The sequence below is a fragment of the Anopheles funestus genome, chromosome 3RL (assembly GCF_943734845.2).
Source record: "Anopheles funestus chromosome 3RL, idAnoFuneDA-416_04, whole genome shotgun sequence".
Lineage (NCBI taxonomy): Eukaryota > Metazoa > Arthropoda > Insecta > Diptera > Culicidae > Anopheles > Anopheles funestus.
In genome coordinates, this window is record NC_064599.1 from 80,527,892 (window position 1) to 80,555,212 (window position 27,321).

The 27,321-nt window shown below is 40.1% G+C and overlaps 1 protein-coding gene and 1 pseudogene across 2 annotated transcripts in view; one reads left to right on the top strand and one right to left on the bottom strand.

Annotated features, from left to right (window-relative positions):
• Positions 1 to 3,365: 3,365 nt before the first annotated feature.
• On the top strand, positions 3,366 to 6,293 carry LOC125769575 (uncharacterized; annotated as a pseudogene).
• A 1,010-nt stretch (positions 6,294 to 7,303) lies between these two features.
• Positions 7,304 to 27,321, bottom strand: part of LOC125769762 (uncharacterized) — a 258,686-nt gene continuing 238,668 nt past the window's right edge. Inside the window, exons 1-9 of one of the 2 annotated variants that reach the window (XR_007419104.1) lie at positions 10,509 to 10,741; positions 10,241 to 10,408; positions 9,750 to 10,177; positions 9,480 to 9,647; positions 8,990 to 9,416; positions 8,720 to 8,887; positions 8,230 to 8,656; positions 7,960 to 8,127; positions 7,304 to 7,896 (exon numbers count right to left, since the gene is read on the bottom strand). The gene's annotated coding sequence lies outside the window, so the exon portion shown is untranslated. Of the gene's footprint in view, positions 7,897 to 7,959; positions 8,128 to 8,229; positions 8,657 to 8,719; positions 8,888 to 8,989; positions 9,417 to 9,479; positions 9,648 to 9,749; positions 10,178 to 10,240; positions 10,409 to 10,508; positions 10,742 to 27,321 lie in introns of those variants that run through there. The other variant, XR_007419102.1, reaches the window with a different exon arrangement.

Below are 27,321 nucleotides of genomic sequence, written 5' to 3' on the forward strand. Positions count from 1 at the left end.
TCACCGGCATCACCGTGATCGATTAGCTCTAGTACACCTTTCCTTGAGAAAACCATGACGTTTCCGCAACAGCTCATCAGTTAGTAACTTTCGTCAAGTGGTTTCACCATATGGACAGCCATATTAATAACCATGGGTTCCTTCGCAAAGGCTCGCTTCACTGCAATAAACCTTCTTCTTGGGTGAGAAGGGATAACATTCCGAATACGTAAACTTCTAAAATGTAGTCATCCGTTAAACTCTCACCATCTGCCGTGGTAGTGTTAGCTAGAAGCTGACCAGACGCTGACCCTGCTGCTGCTGCTGTCGGAGAAAAGTTTTCATACCGAAAATTGGATTGTACATATACCTTTCGCACCGTTTCCTCACCGTTCTGTCGAGGATAAGTCGAGTCGGGTGCCCTTTTCGTAGGGCTGCTTACATCACAGACATTCGATTTTATCCGTAGGTAGCACGTAAATAGGCGACCGGGAACCTCCGACTGTTCCGAGCTCGCTGTAGGTAATAGTTTTTCGGAACGGGATAAGAGAGATACATACCCGTAGAGGTTTCGTAAACATACATCGAAACCGGTCCAGTGTTGCAAGCACTATCGGCATACATCAGCTGGCCATTAAAAAACCGTTCCCCTGCCGTGGCCATTTGTATGTACATAAAGCATGAGCAGCTTGGTGAACTGGCATACATAAATTAGTTAGCCTTCCGGTTGATGGATGTTTTCTAATTGGTGAAGGAAAACCTGCAAAAAGCAGGACGAAAGCACATTGGTAGTATTAGGAATGGTTGAAATGTTGCATTGAATTGAGTGCAACAAGTGCATATTCGCGTTGTTCATTTGTGTATACTAACGGAATTAGTGGATTAGTACTGAGTAAGTGGAATGTGTATTGAAAAAAAGTATTAAATGAAGTATATCAAAGTTAATAAAACGTCCTTCCTTTCCCATTCCATTAGGTTCTCTAAAGTCAAATAAATAATGAAACATCGGTAGATTAATTGAATAAAAATTGAATGAAGGCGAGAATTCAATTTGGGACGAATTTCAAATATATTTTAAAAGAATTTGATTAATTTGATTCGAAGAATAAAAACATTCCATTATCACCGGCAAATGACACTTCTTAATAAGCTCAACAATGTCGCGCCAGTTCATACTTTCCATGAAAAGCCGGTAATTATTGCTCAGCGACCGTCTGTACACATTCCACCGAATGCTGGCTGAAAAATGCAGCTTTTATCTACCATTTTCTGTGCGAATGAATGCACGTGGTTCGGACATTTTGCTCCCACCCCCCCTTGGACGATGCTTTGATGTTGGCGACAGCCATACATGGCGTTGGTTGTGCAATTTTGCGTTGCAATCATCATTTGTTGCGTGTGCATATGTTGCACCAATTAATAGGCGAGCTGGCAAATGCAGATGGGCACCAGTCATTACTTTATGTGATTTCGTGCAGAAACATTATCCATCCATTTTCGCGTTACTTACCATACGTGTAAGCGATAATACATCTGCCCTGTTGATTCGAGAAATGATCTTTTATTCCAGTGAACCTGATTATGGCAACCAATCGTATCGTAATAATTTAGCGTAAAATAATTCTACACTAGATCAGACGAATTTCGGTTGTATGTAGAATTTTGCATCTCGATAGGCAAACATTTGTAGCATGTCACAGCTAAAACTAGCATTAAGCAGAAACGCAAACTGAGGCAAATAGTTAATCAGAAACGGCCGGCCGTAGTATGTAGTAGTGGATATCATTAACAAGGGTGGTTATGCTGCTAGGTGGGGTGGTAAGCTAAGCATAAATAGCCACATAGAATATTCATCGAGCGATATCCCGGTGTGCTGATTGTGGCGTTGTTGCATCGGTGGCGATAGCATTAATTACAGCTGACCGTAAGCGAATGTTAATTTGCGCATTGGCAATTGCATTGCATTAGTTTCGGTTGCATTAACTTAATTTAAAGCATTTCGATTCGTTCTATCGGATCCATAAACACACCGGATATGGCAATAGCAACGAGGGACGTTTGTTATACCAAACTGGCATCGTGCGACAATTGAGATTCATTATTTTTCGGTGCACTGATTTGAATGTCATATTTGCTAGCAAAATATCACAACAAAACCCGTTTGAGGTTGATGAGAATGATATGCTTCGATAAAGTTGAGTACACATATTTGTAGTGCATTCTGTCATCCTTTTTCAGCTGACAGCTGTCAGCTAAATTTCTTTGCTAAATTTCTTAAATAAGTGCTAAGGCTTATAGCCTAAGGAAATTTTCAAATTTTCAATTTTTATTTTTAATATTTTTTATTATTTTTTTCATCTAAAGCATTATTTGAGTGAAAAGAAACTTATCTCTACCACTTCGCATTAAATTAAATCAATTTAAAAAATTTTGCTAAATTTCCCAAAACAAAGCTTAGGAAATTTTAAAGCTTTTATATTTTTTTTAAATTTTTTTATTATTTTTTTTGATTAAAGCATTATTTGAGTGAAAAGAAACTCATTGCAACCAATTGGCATTAAAATAAATCAATTTGAATTTTTTTGCAAAATTTCTCAAAAAAATGGCAAGGGGTACCCCTTTTGAAATTTTCGAGTTGAAAATGTTTTAAATTTTTTTTTCTGTTTTTTTTATTCTTTTTTAAATTTAAAGCACTATTTAAGTGAAAAGAAACTTATTGCAACAAATTCCCATTAAAATATATCACATTTTTCAATTTTGCTACATTGGTGAAAAATGAGGAAAATTTTACATTTTCTCAACCAGGGTATGGAACTTGCTTCCTCGAATAACTTCTGCCACAGACATCTGAGGGTATTGCCGTCCAAGAAGAAAACGTAGCCATTGTTGCCATCTATCGACCACAGGTTAAAGATTGGCGATCCGATGGATACCGACCGAGTTATAGGCAAAAGTTGGTGCAAAAATGAAGAAAATTTTACATTTTCTCAACCAGGGTGTGGAACTTGCTTCCTCGAATAACTTCTGGCACAGACATCTGAGGGCATGGTCGTCCAAGAAGAAAATGTAGCCATTGTTGCCATCTATCGACCACAGGTTAAAGATTGGCGATCCGTTTGGTACCGACCGAGTTAAAGGCAAAATTTGGTGCAAAAATGAGGAAAATTTTCATTTTTTTGTTGATTTTTTTGATTTTTTTATTATTTTTCACTCTTTTTTTTTTCAAGCATTATAAGAGTGAAAAGAAACTCATTGCAACCCATTGGCATTAAAATAAAACAATTTAATTTTTTTTGCAAAATTTCCCAAAAAAATCGTAAGGGGTAAGCCTTATGAAATTTTCGAGTGAAAAATTATTTTGAATTTTTTTTCTGATTTTTTATTCTTTTTTTAATTTAAAGCACTATTTAAGTGAAAAGAAACTTATTGCAACAAATTCCCATCAAAATATATCACATTTAAAATTTTTGCTACATTGCTCAAAAATGAGGAAAATTTTACATTTTCTCAAACAGGGTAAGGAATTTGGTTCCTCGAATAACTGCTGGCACAGACATCTGAGGGCAAGGCCGTCCAAGAAGAAAATGTACCCATTATTGCCATCTATCGACCACAGGTTAAAGATTGGCGATCCATTTGGTACCGACCGGGTTATAGGCAAAACTTGGTGCAAAAATGAGGAAAATTTTACATTTTCTCAAACAGGGTAAGGAACTTGGTTCCTCGAATAACTTCTGGCACAGACATCTGAGGGCAAGGCCGTCCAAGAAGAAAATGTAGCCATTGTTGCCATCTATCGACCACAGGTTAAAGATTGGCGATCCGTTGGATACCGACCGAGTTATAGGCAAAACTTGGTGCAAAAATGAGTCTTATGAAATTTTCAAATTTTTATATTTTTTTCAATTTTTTCAGATTTTTTACTCTTTTTTTAATTTTAAGCATTATTTGAGTGAAAAGAAAGTCATTGCAACCAATTGGCATTAAAATAAATCAATTTAATTTTTTTTGCAAAATTTCGCAAAAAAATGGCAAGGGGTACCCCTTATGAAATTTTCGAGTTGAAAAATTTTTTAAAATTTTTTTCTGATTTTTTATTCTTGTTTTAATTTACAGCACTATTTAAGTGAATAGAAACTTATTGCAACCACTTCGCATTAAATTAAATCAATTTAAAAAATTTTGCTAAATTTCCATACTAAGATCTTTTGAGGGCGTACCCTGTCCCATACGCAAGGCCAAAAACATCAGGTCAATCTGGCACATCGTGCCGCTAAAGAAACAAAGTAAGGAACGTGGGTTATACAACCGGAAAAACACGCATCGAGCCGAAAAAGTTTGTCCCAAACAGATTTATTTCAATTTGATTGCTTCTTATGTTCATTTTCCAGATTAGGTTTATGATAATATTAATGATATTTTTTTGTAACTTTCAGAGAACACGAGCTTCCGATAGTTTCCACCATGCTGCGCTTGGCGCTAGGAGCGGCGATAGCAGAAACTGTCAACACTGTCATCAATGTAACGGTATTTTTCTCCAAAGGACGCGTTGGTTGGTTGTTAGCGAAATATTTCTACTGTTTTTCCGATAACTACAACATTTGGTAAGTTATTAAGTGAAAACTATTCATTCCCAGAGTAAAACCAACGTCTCTTTCATATTGCAGCAGCATGGATTACCAAAACCATGCCAGTGACAACACCGGCGGTGCAGGCGAGAGCAAGTGGTACCGGCGTGAACAATTGTGCCAGCAAGCGCTGGAAAAGATCGATCTAAACAAGGATAAAACGAGGCAGCATCTGCCCCAAAGTCATGGCAAAAATCATCAAGCCAAATTGGCACGTCATGCCGCGAAACAAGTGAAGGAAGCACCGTGAGTTATACGACCGGGAAAACCACGCACCGAGTCGAAAAAGTTCGTCAAGATCGATCGCCCCGGTTATCAGGTGACGAAGCAGCACGATCCGGAGAATGGCCAACAGTCCTTGTCTTCCAAAGCGACTATCCGGAAATTACGGACGGTATTGTACCGCGGCATCGGTTTTTGTTCGTTTACGAACCACCATCGACAAGATCGACCACCTGTCAAACACGGTAATTTCATATTTTAATTGATTTATAAATTTATTTTCTTCGTTATTTTAATGGATTTTATAGATAATAACTAACAATTAATTAATAATTTGTGATTTTCAGAGAAGACGAGCTTCCGCCAATTTCCACCATGATTCGCATGGCGCTAGCATCGGCGACAGCACGAACTGTCAGTGCTGTCATCAATGTCAAGCCATTTTTCTCCAAGGGACGCGCTGGATGGTTGTTCGCGAAGTGTTTCTACTGTTTTTCCGATAATCACAACGTTTGGTAAGTTATTAAGTGAAAACTATCCATTCCCAGAGTAAAACCAACGTCTCCTTCATATTGCAGCAGCATGGATTACCAAAACCATGCCAGTGACAACACCGGCGGCGTAGGCGAGAGCAAGTGGTACCGGCGTGAACAATTGTGCCAGCAAGCGCTGGAAAAGATCGATCTGAACCAGGATAAAACGATGCAGCATCTGACCCACAGTCATGGCAAAAATCATCAAGCCAATTTGGTACGTCGTGCCGCGAAACAAGCGAAGGAAGCACCGTGAGTTGTACGACCGAAAAACCACGCATCGAGCCGAAAAAGTTCGCCAAGATCGATCGCCCGGTTATCAGGTGACGAAGCAGCACGATCCGGAGAATGGCCAACAGTCCTTGTCTTCCAAAGCGACTATCCGGAAATTACGGACGGTATTGTACCGCGGCATCGGTTTATGCTCGTTTACGAACCACCATCGAAAAGATCGACCACCAGTCAAACACGGTAATTTCATATTTTAATTGATTTATAAGTTTATTTTCCTCGTTATTTTAATGGATTTTATAGATAATAACTAACAATTAATTAATAATTTGTGATTTTCAGAGAAGACGAGCTTCCGCCAATTTCCACCATGAAACGCATGGCGCTACCATCGGCGACAGCACGAACTGTCAGTGCTGTCATCAATGTCGAGCCATTTTTCTCCAAGGGACGCGCTGGATGGTTGTTAGCGTAATATTTCTACTGTTTTTCCGATAACTACAACGTTTGGTAAGTTATTAAGTGAAAACTATCCGATCCCAGAGTAAAACCAACGTCTCCTTCATATTGCAGCAGCATAGATTACCAAAACCATGTCGGTGACAACACCGGCGGCGCAGGCGAGAGCAAATGGTGCCGGCGTCAACGATTGCACCAGCAAGCGCCGGAAAAGATCGATCTGAACAAGGATATCTACTAAGATCCAACGAGGGCATCATCTGTCCAACCCGCGAGGTGAAAAGCATCAGGTCAATCTGGCTCATCGTGCCGTGAAAGAAACAAAGGAAGCACCGTCGTTGATATAACTGAGAAAGAAACGCGTCGATCCGAAAAAGTGTGTTAAGATCGGTACCGCGGCATCGGTTTATTTCCGCTTACGAACAAAAGATCGTAAGTGGACCGTGCCACTGAAAGAAAAACACAAAACGATTTTTCCTACAGTTTTCCTTAACGCCGGAAGCGAAGAAAATTCCGCCACCGAATGTGCACCGTAAGCTGATATTTAATACGGTTCCGCCACCGCCGACATATATAAAGCGAGTGCAGATTGATTTAGGTCCGGATGTGGATGTAAAACTGATGTAAAATCATAATTTTCAATAATAAAATGGTTGTATGTGTGTAAATTTATTTATTGAAATAATAAAAATCTGGATTTTTCATAATTTTTTGATATATTCCGGTCGACAAAAACGAAAGAAACTAACGAAAAATAAGTTAAAACACCAAGAGAGCATCCCTCAAAGAGGTAACATTAACCGCTGTTCGATTTGCAAGCAACCGAAAAATTCCGAAAACGATCACCAAAAACGCATTTTTACACCAAGAGAGCATCCAATCAAGGAGGTAACATCGAACTGGTAAAATGCTTCCGCTAGTCTCCACAGTTGCCAAAGTGGCGCTAAAAGCGTTTTTAATTAGCAGCTTCCACTATTCTCCACCATAGTGCGGGTGGCGCTAAAACTAATTAGCGCCATTATAGCATCGCGGAGACTAGCGGAAGCTTTTCAGTACCAGTTTGATGTTACCTCCTCGATTGGATGCTCTCTTGGTGTAAAAATGCGTTTTTGGTGTTCGTTTTCGGAATTTTTCGGTTGCTTGCAAATCGAACAGCGGTTAATGTTACCTCTTTGAGGGATGCTCTCTTGGTGTTTTAACTTATTTTTCGTTAGTTTCTTTCGTTTTTGTCGACCGGAATATATCAAAAAATTATTAAAAATCCAGATTTTTATTATTTCAATAAATAAATTTACACACATACAACCATTTTATTATTGTAAATTATGATTTTACATCAGTTTTACATCCACATCCGGACGTTAGTCAATCTGCACTCGCTTTATATATGTCGGCGGTGGCGGAACCGGATTAAATATCAGCTTACGGTGCACATTCGGTGGCGGAATTTTCTTCGCTTCCGGCGTTAAGGAAAACTGTAGGAAAAATCGTTTTGTGTTTTTCTTTCAGTGGCACGGTCCACTAACGATCTTTTGTTCGTAAGCGGAAATAAACCGATGCCGCGGTACCGATCTTAACACACTTTTTCGGATCAACGCGTTTCTTTCTCAGTTATATCAACGACGGTGCTTCCTTTGTTTCTTTCACGGCACGATGAGCCAGATTGACCTGATGCTTTTCACCTCGCGGGTTGGACAGATGATGCCCTCGTTGGATCTTAGTAGATATCCTTGTTCAGATCGATCTTTTCCGGCGCTTGCTGGCACAATTGTTCACGCCGGTACCACTTGTTCTCGCCTGCTCCGTCAGTGTTGTCACTGGCATGGTTTTGATAATCCATGCTGCTGCAATATGAAGGAGACGTTTGTTTTACTCTGGGATCGGATAGTTTTCACTTAATAACTTACCAAACGTTGTAGTTATCGGAAAAACAGTAGAAACACTTCGCGAACAACCATCCAGCGCGTCCCTTGGAGAAAAATGGCTTGACATTGATGACAGCACTGACAGTTCGTGCTGTCGCCGATGCTAGCGCCATTCGTTTCATGGTAGAAATTGACGGAAGCTCGTCTTCTCTGAAAATCACAAATTATTAATTAATTGTTAGTTATTATCTATAAAATCCATTAAAATAACGAAGAAAATAAATTTATAAATCAATTAAAATATGAAATTACCGTGTTTGACTGGTGGTCGATCTTGTCGATGGTGGTTCGTAAACGAGCATAAACCGATGCCGCGGTACAATACCGTCCGTAATTTCCGGATAGTCGCTTTGGAAGACAAGGACTGTTGGCTATTCTCCGGATCGTGCTGCTTCGTCACCTGATAACCGGGCGATCGATCTTGGCGAACTTTTTCGGCTCGATGCGTGGTTTTTCCGGTCGTACAACTCACGGTGCTTCCTTCGCTTGTTTCGCGGCACGATGTGCCAAATTGGCTTGATGATTTTTGCCATGACTGTAGGTCAGATGCTGCATCGTTTTATCCTGGTTCAGATCGATCTTTTCCAGCGCTTGCTGGCACAATTGTTCACGCCGGTACCACTTGCTCTCGCCTGCTCCGTCGGTGTTGTCACTGGCATGGTTTTGATAATCCATGCTGCTGCAATATGAAGGAGACGTTGGTTTTACTCTGGGAACAGGTAGTTTTCACTTAATAACTTACCAAACGTTGTAGTTATCGGAAAAACAGTAGAAACACTTCGCGAACAACCATCCAGCGCGTCCCTTGGAGAAAAATGGCTTGACATTGATGACAGCACTGACAGTTCGTGCTGTCGCCGATGGTAGCGCCATGCGTTTCATGGTGGAAATTGGCGGAAGCTCGTCTTCTCTGAAAATCACAAATTATTAATTAATTGTTAGTTATTATCTATAAAATCCATTAAAATAACGAAGAAAATAAATTTAAAAATCAATTAAAATATGAAATTACCGTGTTTGACTGGTGGTCAATCTTTTCGATGGTGGTTCGTAAACGAGCATAAACCGATGCCGCGGTACAATACCGTCCGTAATTTCCGGATAGTCGCTTTGGAAGACAAGGACTGTTGGCCATTCTCCGGATCGTGCTGCTTCGTCACCTGATAACCGGGCGATCGATCTTGGCGAACTTTTTCGGCTCGATGCGTGGTTTTTCCGGTCGTACAACTCACGGTGCTTCCTTCGCTTGTTTCGCGGCACGATGTGCCAAATTGGCTTGATGATTTTTGCCATGACTGTAGGTCAGATGCTGCATCGTTTTATCCTGGTTCAGATCGATCTTTTCCAGCGCTTGCTGGCACAATTGTTCACGCCGGTACCACTTGCTCTCGCCTGCTCCGTCGGTGTTGTCACTGGCATGGTTTTGATAATCCATGCTGCTGCAATATGAAGGAGACGTTGGTTTTACTCTGGGAACAGGTAGTTTTCACTTAATAACTTACCAAACGTTGTAGTTATCGGAAAAACAGTAGAAACACTTCGCGAACAACCATCCAGCGCGTCCCTTGGAGAAAAATGGCTTGACATTGATGACAGCACTGACAGTTCGTGCTGTCGCCGATGGTAGCGCCATGCGTTTCATGGTGGAAATTGGCGGAAGCTCGTCTTCTCTGAAAATCACAAATTATTAATTAATTGTTAGTTATTATCTATAAAATCCATTAAAATAACGAAGAAAATAAATTTAAAAATCAATTAAAATATGAAATTACCGTGTTTGACTGGTGGTCAATCTTTTCGATGGTGGTTCGTAAACGAGCATAAACCGATGCCGCGGTACAATACCGTCCGTAATTTCCGGATAGTCGCTTTGGAAGACAAGGCCTGTTGGCCATTCTCCCGATCGTGCTGCTTCGTCACCTGATAACCGGGGCGATCGATCTTGGCGAACTTTTTCGGCTCGATGCGAGGTTTTTCCGGTCGTACAACTCACGGTGCATTCTTCGATTATTTCGCGGCACGATGTGCCAAATTGGCTTGATGATTTTTGCCATGACTGTAGGTCAGATGCTGCATCGTTTTATCCTGGTTCAGGTCGATCTTTTCCAGCGCTTGCTGGCACAATTGTTCACGCCGGTACCACTTGCTCTCGCCTGCGCCGCCGGTGTTGTCACTGGCATGGTTTTGGCAATCCATGCTGCTGCAATATGAAAGAGACGTTGGTTTTACTCTTGGAATGGATAGTTTTCACTTAATAACTTACCAAATGTTTTAGTTATCGGAAAAACAGTAGAAATATTTCGCTAACAACCAACCAACGCGTCCTTTGGAGAAAAATACCGTTACATTGATGACAGTGTTGACAGTTTCTGCTCTCGCCGCTCCTAGCGCCAATCGCAGCATGGTGGAAATTATCGGAAGCTCGTGTTCTCTGAAAGTTACAAAAAAATATTATTAATATTATCATAAACCTAATCTGGAAAATGAACATAAGAAGCAATCAAATTGAAATAAATCTGTTTGGGACAAACTTTTTCGGCTCGATGCGTGTTTTTCCGGTTGTATAACCCACGTTCCTTCCTTTGTTTCTTTAGCGGCACGATGTGCCAGATTGACCTGATGTTTTTGGCCTTGCGTATGGGACAGGGTACGCCCTCAAAAGATCTTAGTATGGAAATTTAGCAAAATTTTTTAAATTGATTTAATTTAATGCGAAGTGGTTGCAATAAGTTTCTATTCACTTAAATAGTGCTGTAAATTAAAAAAAGAATAAAAAATCAGAAAAAATTTTAAAAAGATTTTCAACTCGAAAATTTCATAAGGCTTACCCCTTGCCATTTTTTTGAGCAATTTTGCAAAAAAAATCAAATTGATTTATTTTAATGCCAATTGGTTGCGATGGGTTTCTTTTCACTCAAGTAATGCTTTAAACAAAAAAAAAGAGTAAAAAATAATAAAAAATAAAAAAAATTATAAAAACTTGAAAATTTCCTAAGGCTCATTTTTGCACCAACTTTTGCCTATAACTCGATCTATATCCAACGGATCGCCAATCTTTAACCTGTGGTCGATAGATGACAACAATGGCTATATTTTCTTCTTGGACGGCCATGCCCTCAGATGTCTGTGCCAGAAGTTATTCGAGGAAGCAAGTTCCATACCCTGGTTGAGAAAATGTAAAATTTTCCTCATTTTGCACCAATTTTTGCCTATAACTCGATCTATATCCAACGGATCGCCAATCTTTAACCTGTGGTCGATAGATGGCAACAATGGCTACATTTTCTTCTTGGACGGCCATGCCCTCAGATGTCTGTGCCAGAAGTTATTCGAGGAAACAAGTTCCATACCCTGGTTGAGAAAATGTAAAATTTTCCTCATTTTTCACCAATGTAGCAAAATTGAAAAATGTGATATATTTTAATGGGAATTTGTTGCAATAAGTTTCTTTTCACTTAAATAGTGCTTTAAATTAAAAAACAAATAAAAAATCAGAAAAAAATTTCAAAAAAATTTTCCACTCGAAAATTTCATAAGGGGTACCCCTTGCCATTTTTTTGAGAAATTTTGTAAAAAAAATAAATTGATTCATTTTAATGCCAATTGGTTGCAATGAGTTTCTTTTCACTCAAATAATGCTTTAAATTAAAAAAAGGGTAAAAAATCTGACAAAATTGAAAAAAATATAAAAATTTGAAAATTTCATAAGACTCATTTTTGCACCAAGTTTTGCCTATAACTCGGTCGGTATCCAACGGATCGCCAATCTTTAACCTGTGGTCGATAGATGGCAACAATGGCTACATTTTCTTCTTGGACGGCCATGCCCTCAGATGTCTGTGCCAGAAGTTATTCGAGAAACCAAGTTCCTTACCCTGCTTGAGCAAATGTAAAATCTTCTTCATTTTTGCACCAACTTTTGCCTATAACTCGATCTATATCCAACGGATCGCCAATCTTTAACCTGTGGTCGATAGATGGCAATAATGGCTACATTTTCCTCTTGGACGGCCATACCCTCAGATGTCTGTGGCAGAAGTTATTCGAGGAACCAAGTTCCATACCCTTGTTGAGAAAATGTAAAATTTTCCTCACTTTTCACCAATGTAGCAAAATTGAAAAATGTGATATATTTTAATGGGAATTTGTTGCAATAAGTTCCTTTTCACTTAAATAGTGCTTTAAATTAAAAAAAGAATAAAAAATCAGAAAAAAAATTTTAAAAAATTTTTAACACGAAAATTTCATAAGGGGTACCCCTTGCCATTTTTTGAGAAATTTTGCAAAAAAAATCAAATTGATTTATTTTAATGCCAATTGGTTGCAATGAGTTTCTTTTCACTCAAATAATGCTTTAAATTAAAAAAAGTGTAAAAAATGAGAAAAAAAATTTCAAAAAATTTTCATCTCGAAAATTTCATAAGGGGTACCCCTTGCCATTTTTTTGAGAAATTTTGCAAAAAAAATCAAATTGATTTATTTTAATGCCAATTGGTTGCGATGGGTTTCTTTTCACTCAAGTAATGCTTTAAACAAAAAAAAAGAGTAAAAAATAATAAAAAATAAAAAAAATTATAAAAACTTGAAAATTTCCTAAGGCTCATTTTTGCACCAACTTTTGCCTATAACTCGATCTATATCCAACGGATCGCCAATCTTTAACCTGTGGTCGACAGATGGCAACAATGGCTACATTTTCTTCTTGGACGGCCTTGCCCTCAGATGTCTGTGCCAGAAGTTATTCGAGGAAGCAAGTTCCATACCCTGTTTGAGAAAATGTAAAATTTTCCTCATCTTGCACCAACTTTTGCCTATAACTCGATTTATGTCCAACGGATCGCCAATCTTTAACCTGTGGTCGATAGATGGCAACAATGGCTACATTTTCTTCTTGGACGGCCATGCCCTCAGATGTCTGTGCCAGAAGTTATTCGAGGAACCAAGTTCCTTACCCTGCTTGAGCAAATGTAAAATCTTCTTCATTTTTGCACCAACTTTTGCCTATAACTCGATCTATATCCAACGGATCGCCAATCTTTAACCTGTGGTCGATAGATGGCAACAATGGCTACATTTTCTTCTTGGACGGCCTTGCCCTCAGATGTCTGTGCCAGAAGTTATTCGAGGAACCAAGTTCCTTACCCTGTTTGAGAAAATGTAAAATTTTCCTCATTTTTGAGTAATTTAGCAAAATTGAAAAATGTGGTATTTTTTAATGCGAATTTTGTTGCAATAAGTTTCTTTTCACTTAAATAGTGCTTTAAATTTAAAAAAGAATAAAAAATCAGAAAAAAATTTAAAAAAATTTTCAACTCGAAAATTTCATAAGGGGTACCCCTTGCCATTTTTTTGAGAAATTTTCCAAAAATTTCAAATTGATTTATTTTAATGCCAATTGGTTGCAATGAGTTTCTTTTCACTCAAATAATGCTTTAAACAAAAAAAAGAGTAAAAATTAATAAAAAAATAAAAAAATTATAAAAGCTTTAAAATTTCCTAAGCTTTTTTTGGGACCTTTATCAAAATTTTAAAAATTGTTTTATTTTAATGCGAGTTGGTTGCGATAAGTCCCTTTGCACTCAAATTATGCTTTAAATTTGTCTGAATGCCTCCAACAAATCCAGCTTGCTAGCTTCCGACGAAATCTGGGGTAAGGCATAAAAAACGGACATTGTAATCATTTCAAATATTAGGAGAGCATGCCACAAAGAGGTAACATTAAATCAATGTGTTTGTGTCTACCTTTGCAATGTCCGAATGTAAAGTAAATGAAACGACAAACATTCTCAAAAGAATGTCTACTTAAGTGTATGTTTTGTTAGTAATCTTAAGTGATCAATATCAATTGACGAAATCTTCTATTTTGACACCTAAATATCGATGGTTTACAAATGATATCAACGATAGTGCTGATTAAAACAGCAACAAGCTAATACCCGCTCTCCAACCTGCATCCGAAGCATTATGTGCGATAATGGCATTAATTAATAAACACAAATTAGAGTAATTAATTTATAAATCTACCCATATAAGCTATCTGCTGGAAGCTTGATAGTAGTCTGGTGCGGGGGTTGTAAGGTTTCTATTCCATTGTGTACATTTTGTCATCGATTGTGATTCACGTCCCCTGCGGTACAATGGGCAACAATAGGCTAATGGGATAGGATGGCAGTTGATAAATATGTGATAGGCTAAACAGTATAATTATGCCAGATCGGACTATACCATTCGTATCGATATTCACGATTGTGATCTGAAGAGATTGCTTCAGAGCTTGTTATCCACTTAGGCGCTGTAAACGGGCGGATAGGGCGAAGAGTTTCCTGGAACAAAAGCTCTGGTCGGAATAAATGATGCGGTATGGCGATAACAAGCACATTATGCTTATTACACATAGTTCAATATTGATTTGTTGGACATTATCGAGCGATCGCTTAAAATAGTGTCACGATTGAAAACTCATTAGTAAGTGTATGTGTTGAATATGTGCAAAATGTAAGTGATCCCATTTTCGTTTTAGCTTTAAAACAAGCTCCAGCAGAGCTTCTGTTCAGTAATAATGAAAGTGGTAATATTTATTATTCTCCATTAATTGCTGCTTCAAACACGGGGACACTTGCATCATGCCTTTTACTCACTTGAGCACGATTCCTTCCGGTCAACAGTTAGGAAAGTGAAAAGCGAAAGTAAACATAAAATATTTCCTTCGTTTTCATTATTGCACAATTACCAACCAAACCTGATTTACGAAGAACCATTACTTACACGGAAGCAAATACGAAACAGGATGAGTACCTTAAACACACAAACAAAGAAGACTCGTGATCGTGATTTTATATTGTTTCTTGGTCTTCTGGACGTTAGTGTTCAGCTTGTGCCATTTCCCATTATTGTCCGAAAGGACGGAAGGAGCTAAGGAGCAAGAGGATCTAGCTTTTTAGTTTCATAAATCCAATCCAAGTATGATCTGCGGAAAGTTATTTACGTGGAATTACTTCTTGGTACGATGCAGCGTACCAGCGGTAGCGAGGCCACAAGAATCCATTTGCCACCGTTTGCCAGCCAAACAAGCGGCTGACAGCTTTGTACGATGTTATGATTGCACGTGGAGTCTCTGTGGAAGTAATGCTTTTATTGCACCATCTTTGTTCTGGTCCGTTTGCGAAAGATGCCACCTTGGGCAAGAGGACACCGTGTGCAGCGAAGAGGAGAGGAAGAAATATATGTACGATCACGATTCCACAATCGAGAAATTATCGAAAAAATATAAATTGCACAGCCGGAGCTATTTATGGACATACGTACACCGGGTGCAGAGGACCCGGGAAGAGAGCAATTGTACGAGCAAATTGTGCAGCTTGCAACGAGCAAAACGGAAATGGAGGAAACTAATAAAGCGTACATCTTTACTAGACGCGTTGGCCCAGGAAAGGCCAGTGCTAGTGCAGTTGGGGAGATTTCATAGATACGAGATACGGATACTTCAGTGTGAGGTCAGCTAAAGGTGTTCCTGCTTGCCCGACGATGGCCAGTTTCGATTCGCTTTCCAGCAGGTTTGTATCCCGCAGGAGGCAATCACGATATTATGTCGGTGCTGCCAATTTGCGTAACGACCGTTTGACCTGGTTGGGCAGATTCATGAGCTGGGTCGTCTCTTCCTATTTTCTGTGCTACTGTTTATGCAGGTGCATTTGGAGAGGTTTGGCAAAATTACTACCAAATACAGATTCCGTGAAGAAGTGTAACGTAGGCGAATGATGGGCGCTTTTCCTAGTGTATTAGAAATTTACAGTGAAACGTTGTTTATAATACTAGAATAATTATTTTCCTGGTAGTAAACGACATAGTTGACTTGTAAGTTATCAACTTGCGTTCTTGGTTCAAACATTTCCCCACTCGTACTCAAACTAGAAATTGGTGAATAGCAAATCTCTAACATCAATCCGACACACCCACTTTGAAACACAATCCTTCGCAAGGAATGCTCGAAAAACTACAAAGCCTAGAACTATAATCTCCACCCGCGGAACGTACATGAAGATGTTTATCGTGGACGAAGCGTGAACAACCCACGGAACAGAGTGCACCCAGTGCGCGATCGGCTCACTTCCGATGGGGCCATTTACCTTTTCCCATCCTGAACTTGAAATCCGGCCGAAGGAAGCTTTCATCGCTTCCCGCTTCTGTTTCCTGGTTCCATTTGTGTTCAATTTCCGCTTCCGTTTGGCCGTAGGCGCTTTTCGGTAGAGGGAGGTTTTTGGACGTTCGGCATCGTTGCGCAATTGATTCCAGGAACCTTTGGGGCTCGTATGTCCTGAAGGTAGGAAGGTAGCTAGTACTTTTTTATGAGGAAATGGTTGCCGTGCTACGACTGATGAATTAAAGCAGAATGTTCAACTAGGATTTTGTTTTAACTTTAACCACTTTGCCAACGGGAAACAAACTCATCGTCTTCAGGTTCTTAAAGCAGTAGTAAAGAATTGCTATTCGTGTTACACAATGGAGAAAAAAAACTGCAAAAGAAAAACAAACACCCGTTGGTGGTGCATTGTTTTTCTTCGCCACTTGCCAAGAAATGGTGGGCGAAGCCCGTTGGCTCGTCGCCAGCTGGTGGAGTAACTTGCAAATTGAAAGTTACGGTTCTTGTTTTACAGCGTTTGAATCTGCGATGCCTGCGGCCAGACTGCCGTGGGACCAGCTTTAGATTACTGCAGACTCTGCGGGAGGTACATGGATTCACATCCGATCCAACAGATTCAACTGATTGGATGACGGAAATGGAACAAGAGCATCGTGTCATGCGTGTGCGTGTGTGCCATGGATGGCCATTATCTGTGATTGCAAGAATAAATAGTTCTGGACGTAATATTTTCCGCTGGTGGCCAGACTGTAACTCTTACTACCCGCATGAACTGGGCAAAGAATGGAGCAGAGTTTTTCATAAGAATTACTTCCTATATCTACTCAGTAGATCTTGGAGTCATGGGATATTCTTGGGGGGGAGTTTTGGAGTATTTGGGGTATTGAAAATTGGCTTGTTTCAACAATTTTCAACCTACTTGTATTTTTCTGGCCTGCTTACCGAACTTCCATTCCGAGCACATCAGATTGCAATGGGGAGTCTTGTTTGTTCTCGTTAAGCATTATGTAAAATGCATCCATGTTCCATCCATTCCTGCTTCTTCAACCACTCATCAGGGGAGCGGTCCTGGTAGTACATTTGTTTTTGTGTGTGTGTGCCTAACTTCCCTTTGCTAACAATCGAGAGCTTTGAAAGTTGCAATTTGCAATCTACTGGTCCACCTTATTTTCAGAGTTCTTTATAAGAGTTCTCGTGTATTCAATCGAACTATCTCTCGGTGCGCTTGTTCGAATGGTTCGTAAGGATAAACTGGAATACTTTTTTTTCCGTTCAACAAGTAGTAAGTAAGCGGTTGTAGTGGTAATAGTGCACAACACAAACACAATCAACCTGGGCATACCGAAAGGAAAAGAATATGGAAATTTTTCAAAGCTTCCCATTGAAAGGTGGGGCTTGTTCGGCAGGTTAAACCTTCTACAGGTTTCATATTCTCTTGTTGACTCTGTTTGTTTTCCCTTCCGGAAGGTAATGGTTGGGCGGAAGGTAACGTTCGATTTGAAACTTTAGCACACCGTTCATGGTGTTGTATTATAGTAGAAGGAACAGTTCCTAGAATTGCTGTACTTTATTCGATAAGCAGTAATTTACGGAAAAATGCAAAATCTTTTCTACTACGAGATGTTGTGATATTGGCACTTACAAAGATGTATAATAAAGGCTCAAGCTTTTATTCCTGGAAAATGAAGCGTACTGTGCATCTTTTAAAAACCTGAAACGAAATTCTTGCACACTCATGGCAACGATTGAAGATGAAAAGTTTTCATTGAATGTCAATAACTTGCAGGATTGAAGAAGCTTCGTTTGATGTAAAAGCTTATTTTTCCTTCTTTTGCAATCGTAGGGATGTAACGGACACTTCGTCACTCCTTGGCACTGCATCGTAAGATAAACGGAAATACCCAACACATAAAATACCGTTTCCCGCCGGATGATGGGAAAGCGTGCATTTGGTAGGACGTAAGGAAGTTTTTATCCCCCCGTTTTCCCAGTTATGTGTTTGTCTGTCCATGCATTTGTGTGTGAATCCATACACTTGAAAGGCAATAAATTGTCGTATTTTATTGCGAAATCTCGTTTCCCTTCGTGCCGCGCATCAAACGATTAGAGATACACGAAGTAGTGAGTAAAGAAACAAACTGTGCGCCCGTGTTTTTAGCAGTGGCACGAGTGGAAAATGTTAAAAATTGTAGAAAGAATTCAAATATTGATCTCCTGCATGGCGATTGAACGCCACCGGGTGGTGGTGGTTTTACGACCACATAAACGGCGAATGCAATGCAATACGGTGCATTGTATGTGATGCATTTTATGCATCGTAACCTCAACATTGGAGCGCAAAAGAAGTTTGGGGCATGCTTTCAACGCTGATTGTATGGCCTGGGCCGGGTTTGTTTATGGTCAATATAAACTGTCCAACCACTGTGCACTTAAGATGAGCGAACGCATTTGAGAACCAATGCTGTTCGTTTGTGCGCTCACATTAAACGTTGTTAGTGAGAAGAAGTAAAAATGGGAACTATAAAAGAATCGGAATCGAGGACGAGGATATGGTCAAGAAATTTATCTTTTATACTAACGTTGCTGGTATCATCACTGTATTGCAAAGATGCAAGAGGTTTATCTGAAGGAATAGAATTCCTTTCTTAACTGTCAATTTGAATCAAAGTTTGACAGATGTACTTAGTACATTAGAGGCTTCATACCTATTGTGAAGTTTTACTCGAGTAGGTCTAAAATAGTAGAAAAGTAGCAGTCAACTTAATTTTAGTCTTAGCCAAGCCTGAGTTAGGTTTTGAATTGAGCCTACTTACCTTTTTTCGATTTAAGGCAAAGCCTATTTTATACAAAAGCTGACACAAAACCATCTCGGTTCTAAGCATCTCTTCGTGTTGTATGAAGACATTTCTTTGACGTATAAGCCTTAGCTTCAGTGGCGAACACTACCGAGTGTCGAATAAAACTTCAATCATTTTCTACCAGCTCCTGTCCGCTTTGGCAATCTTTCAATATTGGAGATTAATTGGTCTATTTGTAAAACCATACCGTACAAACCGCCACCAGGGATCGCTCGAACTTCCCGCGGCAAAACTTCAACATCATTCGTTCGTAGCTGAGACCCGAACTCAATCTTTCTCCCGCTCGGTACACTCTCAACAGAGCACGGACCGTTAATGATCTGTCCAGTGTTTTTACCCGTTTCGATCCGTCAATCAATTAGTGGAGAAAATTAAATCCATCCCCACCCCGTTCCCAGCCGTATGCTGGCAGTGTGCTTGCATGAGCACCATTGTTTCTGATAGACTGTTTGGATCAAGAAACGTGCCGATAGGATGGACGTGATGATTTATTTTCCGCCTAGTCTCCTTCTACCGGCGGAAGTCAAGGAAGTTTTATGGGAAGGAAGGGGGGGAAAGATAAAAAATAAATATATTTACCCAGAAATATCAGCACACGCACACACTCGCTGCATGTCGGACGGTAATCGTGCAGAACGGAAGTGTGACATGAGACATTGCGATGGATTTATACAAAGGCTTTTGTGCTTTCTTTTTTTCTTCATTATTAGGTGTCCAAAGCAAAGTCCTGACGGGAAAAGCTTCCGACTTCAAACATGGCCATAATGATCGCACGCCAAGACGCGGTCCGTGTTAATTAACAGCAGTCAGCGTCGTAAAATTTTCAATTAAACCAACATAAAGAACGGACCAAATTGTAAAAATAATCATTGAGTTTTATGCTCTCCTGGCACTGTTTGGGGTTGGCCCACTCGACGGGAAGCGTAGCAAATAAACTCACGAATGATTGAAGCGTCGAAGGGGAAGCGGGCATTATTGTCGGGCTGGGTTGGCTATATTGAAGTAATGGGGAAGGTTAGGGAGTTATGTCAGTTATTGCCGCGACCTCTTCCTTACAGGGCAATGATACAAGATTGCGGTTTATTGGTTCAACTGAGTTGGCCTGGCCGAAAGAAGTAGATGTCCTATACAGTGGTGATGGTTGATAAGGTCCGTGAAATGGTCTATAGAAGTGTTGGCGGTTGGCATAACTTTGAAGAAGTTAATAAAGGCTGACAAAACAAATGGACGATGAAGCTAGATCGAACGAGATATTTAATCAAAAAGCAAATTGAAGGAAAAAGCTGATATGAAATAAATATCTGTCCCTAAACTAATTAAAAAAGTGAGTTTGATATGTAAAATAGTAATTTTACCTTCTTAAAATACTTATTGTCTAAATACGTCAAACGATTGATTTAGAGCTTGATTTTTCCCACCACTTACTTAGGCAGGTTTTAAGTCAGAAACAAAACATATTTCTCTGACATATGCCAAAATCTTTAATAAGGGAAAGTTCTACAAGCTAGAATGTGTCAACGGCAAACTAGGGCCGAATGTCTAAAAATGGTTTCTCATCAATTTATGCCATTATCCTGATTGTCTTTCCATGGTTATTGATTGTTATATATTACGAGTCTACTACCCATTTTTATTCGGTTCGGACCATTTGGTTCAGAGGTTTTTTTTCTTCACACCTTTAGCAGCGTTTTCAACACCTTGTCGGTCGACCAGAGAAAGGGAACAATATATTAATATTCTCGCAATTGAAAGCCCTTCGTCTAATAGGAAAGTGTGACCGGTCCGAAAACTATTACATATCAATTCCAGCTGTTTCACCTTCGAAGGCAAGTTTTCCAGCACATTTGCTGCCACAAAAAGGAAAGCGACGGAGATTTCGTATGGACCGTTGTCACACGATTCGTTTTTCCCGGTTGTCGCCTTCGACAACATATTGCGCTGCAAACTGGACAAGGGATTCTAATGGGTGACATTTTAGTTTAAACCATCCATGCTTGATGTGGTGGTCAAAATGAAAATCATAAATTTGTTTTCCAAACTGTTGGAAATTAACAGACCCACGGGACAATCAAAGGTCCTGATCTGGAGCATCGCGTGAATTATTAGACATTGTAAAGCTCATAAATCGTACCACATTTCTCACCACATCGCTTGGGGGCTCGTGTTGGTTTATCATACTCTTCCCAAAACTCTAAAACTGTCTTGCTGATGCCGAAGATGACTAAGGACTTTGGGAGGCTTGCTTGTGATTGAACCAACAAACCCCTCCCAAAGCTTGACGACGGCGAGCTTTAGCCCATAAACGCTTTAACCCTTTTCATCCGAGCTATAGTCCCCATTGCGAAAGGAACCGGGGGGAGTTTATTTGTACAAAATCGTTTTCTATTTGCGTGTTGTTAGCCACAGTCTAAAATAATCGAAATTTATTTCTATCATATCTGTCAACCTTGTGCCGGGAGAGAAGCAAGATTTATGAATTTGCTCCAAATAGTCCCCGGTATGGTATATATATTTTTTTTCTTTCCGCTGTTGTTTCGGTGCGATACTAAAGCAAAAAACTGGGGAAAATCCTAGCCCAGACAAAATACCACCGGAAGCCATTTTGTGGAAAAGTCTGTTTGGTCAGCAACAAACGCGTATGATATTATTTGTTATTTTCTTTACGTTTGTATCTCTGTTGTGCGATTTTTCCCTCGTTTTCCTTCAACCTCTCCGGTCACATTAGTCCATCGCAGGGCACAGGTTTTTCTCGATCAGCTGATATGCTCGGTTGAGTATTGTTAGGTAGCAGAAAAACTGATGGTAATGTGTTGGGTTGCGTTGACAAAAACTCACCGACCGGTAAAGCCTTAATCCGATTTTGTTCGCGATAATTTTCAGGAAATATTAAGCGAACAACGGAGGCAGTCCGGAAATTGACCAATCGAATTGCATGGGAAAAGGGAAAGCGAAAAACGTAAGGGTGTGAGTGGGTATGGGGAGTGAATGTTCAGCATAAAACTGGTCACCGGTTCGCGTTCTGTTCGCGAAAAACACATGTGAACACATTCCGGCGGAAATATTTCGGTTTCGGACGCAATTTAGATGAATTATGTTGCAACCAATCCACCACCAATCCTGCCGGGATAGGGCTTAGGTGTCTGGGGCCTCTGGGGCAGAAGCAACGGGCTGAAGGTAAAAAAATAAATAAACACAACCCACCGGAACGCGTGATCGAACAGGCGCATATTTTGGCAAACAATGTGCAAAAGCAGACTCTTTCGCTTATTCGAATCGTTACGAGTTGGTTTAGCTAGGAGCTGTGTGTAGAAACTTCGCTTACACTGGGGCCCATCGTTTAAGCTGCCAAACAGCAAACAGAAACACAATCGTGCCTGTATCCTTTTTGATTGATTGTGGTAGTTACTAACGCTTTCTAGGACGATGATGATGGCGATGGTTGTAAATATGTAGAAGGTAGTAGACAGTAGTGAGTAGTGAATTGAAGTGGATACGAAAATTTGAACTCACCACCTATTAGTACAATTGTTTTGTATAATGCTAGGTGGAATTTGATTGCATGTTACAGACAGTAGAGGGGAACTGGAAAGGAGAATCGATTGGATATCTGTAAGATTTGGTGAGTCTAATAACAGATTTTATCAACTAGATTTAGTTGAAGAAATCGATCGTAGTTTTTTTTTGTCTTGTTATTAGTTAAAGGTGAAGTAGATGATGAAATAGTAGAATTCTCCCTTGTGTGTCCTGTATCTTTGGTTAGTTTAGTATTGAAAAAGATACGCTAGAAGGGGCCGGCCCGGTGGTGCATATGATAAACGGCGCTGGTCCACACGGCCGGACCGGGTTCAAATCCCTTCCGGGACCATCCCCCGTAACAAGGAGTGACTATCCGGCTACGCGGTAAAAATAAGTCTAGTAAGCCAGAAATGGCCGGTGTGACCTTGTTGTAAGGTCATTAAAAAATTCAAGAAGAGAGACCCTAGAACCTCATCACTACTACTTGGCCTTAGGTGACATGGGCTTTAGGATTTGATATGACAAATCCTCAAGAATCAAGTCGTGCGATAAACCTAGACGAAGCTATCTTCCGTAGGGAAGATATTCTATCCCACTTCACCGATCAGCGCAGAATTCATACTATTTTTTAAAAAGAGTTCTTTAATTTTAAATCTATTAAATCATACTCACAGGGTAAAACATCGTACGGAAGAGTTAGCAGTCCAGAAAAGAGCAGTTTTGCACGACGTTTCCTGTATGAAGCACCAGTTTAAAGCGTACATCATTCGGTGGATCAGCCCGGTCAGTTCCTTTTTATGAACACGTATTACCAACACTTTCCTCTCCTATATTTCCCTTCTACCTCCCCAGCCAGAAATTGGGGGGTTGGAGGAAGTACCTGAAACACATAAATTCGATGTTCCTGTCAACTTCCGACAGAGGTTGCCTCCGGCCAACTGCTGCTCTGCTGTTGTCTCGTGGTGAAGCATAGCTTGTCTGGACACAATGAGGTTCATCGGTTCGACACAATCGGATAGGAAAACCATCGCCACAAATGTCCGAAAAAAAACACACACACAAACACTCGCACACGCAGAGCACATGTACGGTGCCGAAGGACACGTGTATGTTGCTGCTCCATCCGGGTATCCGGGACATACAACACCACGAGCGAGTCCACGTTGCGTTGAGGTTCCGCTTCCGGAACGGGAATGAAATTTTCATTTGCACAATTGTTCAAACATCAGCGCAAATCAAATCAATTAAAGGCCAATTATTATCACACAGCATACACACACACACAGACTGCTGCGCTGGTTTGGGGAAAATGCCGGAAAACATATCGTCATCACCGGAAACACCTGCTCTTAGTGTGTCCTGCGTGTACACAGTGGCCACCACCGGTCCCTTTACCGTAGCAACGAACCGTCCGATGTGTGTGTCTGTGTTTGGTGTGCCGTGATGGAAAATCGAATCATTTCCAGCGGTGGGAAGAGAATTGATTTAACCTCCCACTGCTCCCCTGCCCACCTGAACCCCACCATTGCCAGTTTTTGGCGGGGAATCAGCACAGCAGCTCATGATTTTTAGCCACTCCGGGTATGGATCTGATGGTGATTGAAAGGATTTATGAAGTCGCCACCGGTGGGAAATGGAAACGGTCCTGGTCCTCGACACCATAAGCAGGTGCGTTACGGTTGTTCGGAAATCAAGGAGTGCATTTTATGTGCGGATGCGATTTATTTTCCACCATGCCATTCCCTGATGAGTTGCTGAAACCCGACAACCATGCCGTTGCGGGAGTGAGCGAACCGTACATTCACAAATATATATCTCCACGGCACGTCGCCTAGAAACAATGCCCCATTTGATTAAGCCCTTCGCACCGAAGCCGATATGTGCCGCATGCGTGAAATTAAGAAAACATTTGCTGCCATTTCATATTCGATTCGGAATGGCACATCACCATCCCCACCACCAGTGGTCTGTGTTGGCGGGAGGGGGGGGAGAGGAGGGAGGGGTGCAGTTTTTAGCCAGTGAGATCATCCGTATTATTGACCGTTCCGGACAAACGGCTGGATGAGAAACACTGGCACCGTATTGTACCAGTTTCCGCTGGCACCTTCCATGCGTATCGCTTTGATTGATCGGTGGTAGTTGAATATGGGGTAGCAACCCGACGGGTAGGAAGCAGGACGATCATGCACCCTTTATCTGGTTGGTCCCTGATGGTGCTCATCTAATCAATTAAAATGGGGACCGACCCAAAATGGATAGCAAATGGAGCCGCAATTAATGGACGAGGACAAATATTTGGTTCTGTGAATGATTCGAAAGAAAAGCGCATCGCATCATATCGCTAATTAGTGGTGAAAGCGTTTTTGTTGTGTTGTTGTTTTTTTGTTTAGAAACCCGCATTGGATAGAGACTAATAGAATGGAAATGTACACTCAAGAGGATATCATTGGCATTAGCACTGGAGGGCACTTCAATTTCGATATATTCAAGGAGAAACTCGTTACGGGAATACCTCAACAGAATCTTTCGTATGATTAGTTTATGATTGTTGCGATGTATGTTAACTAAACTTAAAAGTAACAAAATTTTACTAAATAGAGTAAATAGAGTTGATGAACAACCATGCGATGCGCTCCCAGGAGCGGAGTTTCGCACCACAAGGAGCGCTGTACGCAGGAGCGGTTGTGCAATTTTATAAATTGATTTAATTTGATGCGAATTGGTTGAGATAAGTTTCTTTTCACTCAAATAATGCTTTAAATAAAAAACAGAATAAAAATAAATAAAAAAAAATTAATATAAACTCTGACTTCAAAAAACAAAAGAACTAAAAAATAATCATCCTTCTATGACATTTTTCGAATGCACATCGAAAGTCCAAAACCTAATCCCTTCGGCGTGCAAACGTTTGCCAAACGAAACAGTGCAAGTTAAATTGTTGGCAATTATTGAAATCGCCCTTGAACTAAATGCTTTCATCAATATTCATATTCCACCGGTTGGTATGTCAGAGGAGAGAAAGATTTGTTTTTCCCGCCTGCCACGAGATGTGAAATCTAATCTCCTTATATACCGATCCCGACCCCGTTGCATTAGTGCCTGTTGCTTCGTAGTATCGGGGAAAGTGGTGCACCACCAAAAACGTATGCACACTCAATATTCATTCAAATCGGGCAGCAAAATTAATCTGATTTCCATTTTGCTATTTTAGCAAAGCGCAATATAGCGCACCCGCCGACGAAGGGTAGCACAAAAATTCGATAACCAAAATAGAAAAGGAGGCAAATCTGAATATAAATCCCTGCCTTTTTTTAAAAAAAGGAAAGGAAACATTGAGCCATATAGGCTCGGGGAAAATAAAGGATCACAAATCCGTTTAGACCCGTGGATCGTGATTGGAGCATCAAATGCGGCGGCGGTGCCGAAATGTTGGAGATTCGAGACGAGAAGTGAGTAACGGTTGTGTTTTTTTTTGCTCCTTAAATGCAGAATACCACCTCTGTGTGATGCCTGTTTTTTTTGGTGTTGTTTTTCGTTTTTAAATATTTACTGTAAATCTCATGAATTTAAAACACCTCTCACCTTGGCAAAATGGGGTTTGAGTGTTTTTGGTGGTTTTTGGTGCATAGAAAGGAGGAGCAGCATATAAAAAAAAAATCCGCTTCGTATCTCATTTTCCGGTCATACTTGTGTTCTGTTTTAGTACATATTTGTTTTCTCCCTCTTTTATCGCGCATTTTTCAGAAGGAGGAAGGTAAAAAAGAAAACAATGCAAAGAGATTCGCTTTACTCAAATCGGAACTGTGGCCACGGTTTGGCTTATATATGGGATAACGTTTTTGTGTGGATAGTACTGATATCAGGGGTTAGTAAGTATATTCATACAGTATTCTGGAGTATAGCAATACGAACTTATTGATAAATGAATAGCAAAATATAAAGAGATCGTTAAAGTAAAAGAGATAACTAGGTTAATAGGCTTCAGTTATGTCACGTACTGCTTAAAGTTGATTGCGGGTGTAGACATGATGTAAGTATCAAACAACTCATTCATACATATACCATCCTGAGTAGTGTTGGGTCAAGTAGCTCTTTTGCAAGAGCGGAGCGCACCGCTCTCGTTCTCTAAAGTGTGCGGTGCGCTTGAGGTAGCTCCACATGAAGCGCTGCACACAGGAGCGATTAAGCGATGCGGTCCCAGGAGCGAAGTTTCGCACCACAAGGAGCGCTCCACGCAGGAGCGATTCCTGCGAAACAGTTACCTCTTTTTTCCCGTGGGCTGTGCGGAAACGCGCACAATAAGATGGCCGGAGCGATTGAAATACCTCTTTCGCTCTTGACCTACTAGCTATAGCCTTATGAAATTTTCAAAAAATTTTAATTTTTTTAATTTTTGTATTATTTTTTACTCTTTTTTTTTGTTTAAAGCATTACTTGAGTGAAAAGAAACTCATTGCAACCAATTGGGATTAAAATAAATCAATTTGAATTTTTTTGCAAAATTTCTCAAAAAAATGGCAAGGGGTACCCCTTATGAAATTTTCGAGTTAAAATTTTTTTCAAAATTTTTTTCTGATTTTTTATTCTTTTTTTAATTTAAAGCACTATTTAAGTGAAAAGGAACTTATTGCAACAAATTCCCATTAAAATATATCACATTTTTCAATTTTGCTACATTGGTGAAAAATGAGGAAAATTTTACATTTTCTCAACCAGGGTATGGAACTTGTTTCCTCGAATAACTTCTGGCACAGACATCTGAGGGCATGGCCGTCCAAGAAGAAAATGTAGCCATTGTTGTCATCTATCGACCACAGGTTAAAGATTGGC